The sequence below is a fragment of the Dipodomys spectabilis genome, unplaced genomic scaffold (genome assembly GCF_019054845.1).
Source record: "Dipodomys spectabilis isolate Male_0828 unplaced genomic scaffold, ASM1905484v1 ptg000043l, whole genome shotgun sequence".
NCBI lineage: Eukaryota > Metazoa > Chordata > Mammalia > Rodentia > Heteromyidae > Dipodomys > Dipodomys spectabilis.
Window position 1 is genome coordinate 12,950,444 of NW_024870720.1, and position 6,000 is coordinate 12,956,443.

General features: G+C 44.3%; 1 protein-coding gene across 4 annotated transcripts in view; it reads right to left on the reverse strand.

Annotated features, from left to right (window-relative positions):
- The window catches only part of Tec (tec protein tyrosine kinase), a 96,652-nt gene extending 90,856 nt beyond the window's left edge, over nucleotides 1–5,796 (reverse strand). For 2 of the 4 annotated variants that reach the window (XM_042678314.1, XM_042678311.1), the window contains exon 1: nucleotides 5,481–5,549. The gene's annotated coding sequence lies outside the window, so the exon portion shown is untranslated. Of the gene's footprint in view, nucleotides 1–5,296; nucleotides 5,314–5,480; nucleotides 5,550–5,774 lie in introns of those variants that run through there. The other 2 variants (XM_042678312.1, XM_042678313.1) reach the window with 2 other exon arrangements.
- Nucleotides 5,797–6,000: the final 204 nt, after the last annotated feature.

Sequence of the window (6,000 nt, forward strand, 5' to 3'; positions counted from 1 at the left end):
TAATATATAATTATGTTATAAATTATAATATATATGAAGTCTCATATGTAGTCATATATTTATATATATGTAAATATATATACACATATATCAGCCATAAGAGAAGAGACAAAAACATTTTAGTGGGATGGACTGAAAAAGGAAGAGAATTGACTGGAAGTCTAGAAAGCTCGATTTCCCCATACCCCTTCAGCTAGTCTAAGCAGTTAAGTGCAACAACAACAACAAAAAGCCATGTGTTTCTTCCCCATCCACCCTACCTCGGTATAACAGGCACAGGTCAGTTGACTTAGGGAAAACAACATGGAAGGACTGGTTACTTGAACATTTGCACACTAAAGGCTGAGACTTAATTTTCTTCTTCACTTAGTTCCCATATCACTGACAGCCAGGTTCTCTTTCAACCTTAAGAAGACTGTAAACATCTTCTCTGAGGAGTCTCCAGATCACCCTACATTGAAGTTCATGGCTAAGGAACACATCCATCCCTTCAGCTTTTTAATCCCCCATTCTCACTGGAATGTAAACAGAAAACAAAGGGCCTCTGAAACATGAGAAAAGCCTCTCACATGAAAGAGACAGAGAATTGAACAGTAAAAAGTCAAGAGCAACTTTTGCAAACTGAATCTACACACAAAGGAAGAAAAAGAAAAACATCCAAACACTCATTAAACAATCTGAGGAGATTAAACCCTTACCCAAAAAGAAGAGAAATATATAAACACACAAAAACAAATAAACAAATGAGGTAAGTTACTCAGGTTGCTGAGATCTGAGGATCATGGTTCAAAGCCAGCACAGGCCAAAAGAAATGTGCAAAAAAGTTCTTCTCTCTGTGTTTCTAACGCATTTATAAGATTATTTCTTTGTTGCTTTGTATGTCCCTCCCCTACAGTGTAACCCCCCCCTCCCCCCCCCCCCCCCCCCCCCCCCCCCCCGCTTTCGCTATATTTGATGTCAGTATAACTTGTGGAGGAGATCGGGACAAACAAGTCGTTTAAGGATTCAGGTGGACCTGTTGCAACAATGAGAAGTACAAAATGTCATGTCAAAAACGAGCTTTACAATGTCGGTGTGGGGGGGGAGGGGGGGAAGGATTGGGGGGGGAGGCTGGGAAGGGAGGTGAAGGGTAAACAAAGGAGAAGGCTGCAATGCTTGGTAAGAAATGTATGCATTATCCTGCCCATGTAATTGTAACCCCTCTGTACAGTATGTTCTCAAATAAAATAAAATTTAAAAAAAAAAAAAGTTCTTCTCTCCAATTAATGACAAAAAACTGAAAGTGGAGATGTGGCTCAAGTAGTAAAGCACCATCTTTTAGCAAAAAAGCTAAGGGACAGCATCTAAGCCAGTACTGGCACCCAAATTTTAAATGTGGAGAAAGGGGAGAAGGCAAAGAAAAAAGCTTTTAACTTACAACATTGAAAAGATGATTACAGTCATTAAAATTTGGAATGCTTGAGTAATAGAACTGGGAAAATCTCCCCTGAAAGTAGTTTAAGGAAATAAAAGGACAGAAATTACAAAAAGGAAAGATAAGAAAATTAGAGACCTAATTCAAAATATCCAATACTGAACAAGAGTTTCTAAAAGAAACATCAGAGAAAATAAAGAGAATAGCCAAAGAGACAAAGAAAACTTTTCAAGCCAGGCGCAGAGGTTCACACCTATAATCCTAGCTACTCAGGACAATAAGATCTAAGGGTCAAGGTTCAAAGCCAGCCCAGGCTGGAAAGTCCATGACACTCTTATCTCCAATTGAGCACCAAAAAAAAAAAAAAAAACCAGAAGTGGAACTGTGACTCAAAGTGATAGAATGCTAGCCTTGAGTACAAAAGCTCAGGGATGGTGCCCAGGCCCTGAGTTTAAGTCCCAAGACCAGCACCTTCCCTCCCCCCTCCAAAAAAAAGAAAAGAAAAAATTTCCAAACTTTAGGATTTAAATTTCTAGATTCAAAGAGCTCAGCACAATGCATCCTAAAATTTAAGGATTATGGACCAAAAAAAAAAAAAAACCATACTTCTGCAGAGAATACAGCCAGCTGTTATGTAACCCATACATAGAATGACTACAGGCAAAATTGAGGAGTCAGAACAGTTTTGGATTTCTCAACAGCAATACCACAATCTAGAATGCAATGGAACAATGCTTTCCAAATTTTCCATCCTGGAATTCCACACTCAGCCAAACTATAAATTAGTGGAAAAGATATTTTCAGGCAATTATGATCTCACAAAGACTCTTTTCCAAAGCTCTTAAAAGATGAACACTAACTAAAACGAAAGAATCCACCAATACAGAGGAAGGACATATAGATATCTATATACCAATATCTATCTATCTATCCATCTCTATATTAATACATCTCTATAGGGCTATAGATCTATATAGAGATTTAGAGTGAGCAAGCTAGAGATAAGATAGATAGATTCTGATATATAGATATATGGGTACCAGGAGTCTCAACCTGATGGAAATCCCCGTTATGCTAATGAAGGGAGGACCTCAGAGAGACTAAGTCCTACATATAAAAGGCAACCACTCCAGATTGTGTAGCAAGCCAGGAGGTTCCAGGAAGACTTTTGAGAGAAAATAAAATTGACAGATGTCCTAACACACTTCAGTTTTTTACAAACTGGCCAAAATTTGTAGACTGAATTGACAGGAAGAGAAAACAAAAGGAGCATATGAAGTAATTATTGACTCCAAGGAAAACAAAAAAGTCATGCTTGGCTTAGCTAGTAATATTGATCTAACCACTCATCAATATTCTGTGCTAACTACTGCAAAGATAGGAAAATAGGGAAGCTGTGTCGATGGTGGGGGTGGGAAGGGAAAAAGCCAACTCATTCTCTTCCACAATGGGAAGTCCACAGAGAATGCTTAAAACTGAAAAACTCAGGAAGTATCAACTACCCTCAATAAACGCCAACAAATTATGCATTATTGTTTCTAAGAACAGAGAAATATAGCCTGGATAAAAGTTAAAAGAGCAAAACAAAACCATATTGAATTCTCTGCTCATCTATATTTATACGGTTGCTCTTTTATCTCCCCAATAGCAACTTGTTTTTGAAAGATTCCATTTTTGTCTCCTTTAAACCAAAGAAAAAATAAATTGCCTACATTTATACCACATATATAACCTGTGATCATCTGAGCTCTGAGTGGTCAAATATGGTAGAAAAATTAATAGCAATAATCCATTCCAAGCAAAGTCTTTCTGAGCCAGGGCAAAGATAAAAAGACAAGTCCAGAAGGAGGCAAGTTTGGAGGTACAGCAACAACTAAGCCTCTTTTCTAGGTTATTTTTTGGTGCTATTTTCAACAATGCTCTTCTAATGACATAATCACATGGAACAGGTTAATTTTACAACTGCCAGTGACCATTAGCCAACTTCACTTCTAATAGACTTTAATACCAATCTATGACCCTAATTCGGCAAAAACAGCTGGCTCCCAAGACTGCTGACGCCTGCTCAGCTTCAGTTTTTCTACATTGCCTACTGTAGGCTGAACAAGAAGAGATAAGAAGAGCTCTGCACAAGCCATCTGACAGTGTTATCCTCAGACATCTACTAAGCACTTAGTACTTAAAACCAAGCTGAGGATCAATACTTCTTCACACTCTGTGGAAAAAAGCTCCCTGACTGAACAACAGGCTCTTCTCCAGGGAGCAAGGGAGCTAGAAGACCACCAATATGGTCATCCTGGAAGAACCTGTGTGCAGTCGTGTTAGAGGCCCAAGGACAAGGTTCTTAGCACCCTGTGTGCCTGTAGGAAGGCAATGAGGCCAGTAATTCTCTAAGCAACAAAGTAGGTCAGTCACTGCCCACAATCCATCCAACTTCCCCTTCAAAGGTCACTGCAAGGAGTAAAGGTTGCCATTCTCTGAGATTTACTATAGTTCAATAAAACACAGCCCCTACCCTTGAGTAGCCAAGTACTGAGAAAAAAAGACCACTTCCATATAGAGTGAAGTAGATAAATACCATGAAAATGCTACAGTATACATTAACATTCTATATTTTCTCCTATTTGGGAAGATTAAAAAATTTAGGCTAAGGATGTATGTAGGGCAAAGGTTTTGCCAATTACAGCACAACACTGATTTGCATGTGTTTACAATTATCTTGTACAATACACGATCCGGAACATACACACCCAGATAAGAAGAATGAAGCTCAGTAACATAAACACTCTACCGTAAGCATCCTGAGTAGGCAAGAGTAATAATACTGGAGTATGGGGGAAAGCGTCTTTGTAAACATTGAAAATGTAATTTTAAAATACTGTCAAATATTTAAGGTAGAAAATTACCCTTATTTTTCCCTTTTTACTGTTAATTTAACTTTGATTTTTTTTTCTTTTTTTCTTTTTCTGCCAGGACTCACTATGTAGTCTAGGCTAGCCTCAAACTCATCTTCCGTCTCGGTCTCCTGAGAGCCATACTTTTCTTTTCCCCACATAAATATGGTATTCCACACTATACATGAGGACTATAGAGCTACCTATTACTGTCATAAAAACTAATCTGTTAAATCCCAAAATTTATTGGGGAGACCTGCTGTGTTGGTGCTTTTTCTTGTTCTTTCCTCCTTCCCAGCTCTGCAGAAAAGAATCATCAAGAAGGTAGTAAACTGTCAGAATTTCTTAACCGGAAAATAGGCTCTCAGTGGAAAAATATGTGCAAAATGTATAACTATGTTGGACAGCCTTCGAACCTACTTTACCACCAGCCATCCTGCGGTTCCCACTTAACACTAAGATCAGCTCCTGGACCAAACATTCCACTCTGCAAAGAATGACAGGAGGTGAGACTGTTCTTACGCCTGGCACACAGATGCAAGTCCGTGATCCATAAAAATAAAAGGGCAGAGGAAATTCAGTACCCAAGTGTACACTCCCGGGTGAAGGGGGCTGAGCTTTTCCTGATACTCCCAGAGTCTCTGCTTTCAAGATCCAAGTCTAATGTCCCAGAAAGGTGGGGGGGGGGGGGGGGGGATGAACTTGGTGGAGTGGGGCACTCACACGTGCCCCCGGGGAACACCTTCCCGGATTCCTCCAAGCTTTAATCCCGAGAGAAGGAATCGACCCTGCCCCTGAGCTGGGGCAACCCGACTCCGGTGGCTTCGGCCCAGAGAACGCCAGGAAGAAAGGAGCGGGGCGGGTGTTCCCGACTAGAGCTCAGAGTTGGAGCCCCGGAGGCTGGCACGCGGCCGCCGGCCGGAAGGCGTGTCCGCGCGGGGGCGCGCACCTGCCCCGTCTTCCTGGACCAGAGGGACCGGTCTCTCACCTGGCCCGGGCGCGCCGCGCCCGCGCAGCCGCGACGTGAAAGGTAAGAAATCCAGCCCCGTTCCACGATGGTCCATCCCTCGGCATGCGGAAGCCACCTGAATCCGCGCCAGCCCCGCGACCCGACTCGCCCCCGCCCGGAGTCCCGCCACTCCGGCAGCCCCAGCGCGCCTGCAGCGCCTTACCTGAGCTGGAGCGCGCCGCTGCGCCGAGCCGCGGCGAGTGAGAGGTCTGCCTGGCTCTGCGCTCCGCGGAGAGAGGGGAGCGTCGGCCCCGTCCCCGAGCGCTCCGCCCCCGACCGATAAACCACGCCCCCTAGCGCCCTGTCACGCCCCTTAACGCTCTGCCCCGCCCCCGAGCGACCAGCTCCGCCTGATTGCTTCGCTCCGCCCCCATCGATCAGCCACGCCCCCGAGCGGTCTGCCCCGCCCCTGAACGACCAGCCCCTCCCGATCGCTCCGCCCAGCCTCTGCGGTTACCAAAGTAGGTCGGGAGCGCGCTGAGGCTCCTGCTCCCAGAGTTTCAGGAAGCGTCCCGTTTGTTCCTCGGACGCGGCGTTGAGGCTCCCGAAGTCCCGGCTTCCCATCGCAGGGCCATCGACCCGCGGAGGCTGAAGGACCCGTAGCCGAGCCACCTGTGGGAACCCGAAACTGCTCCTTCCCTCCCGCTGAGCGTGGCCCCGCCCGCCCCGCCGGTGACAGCGGG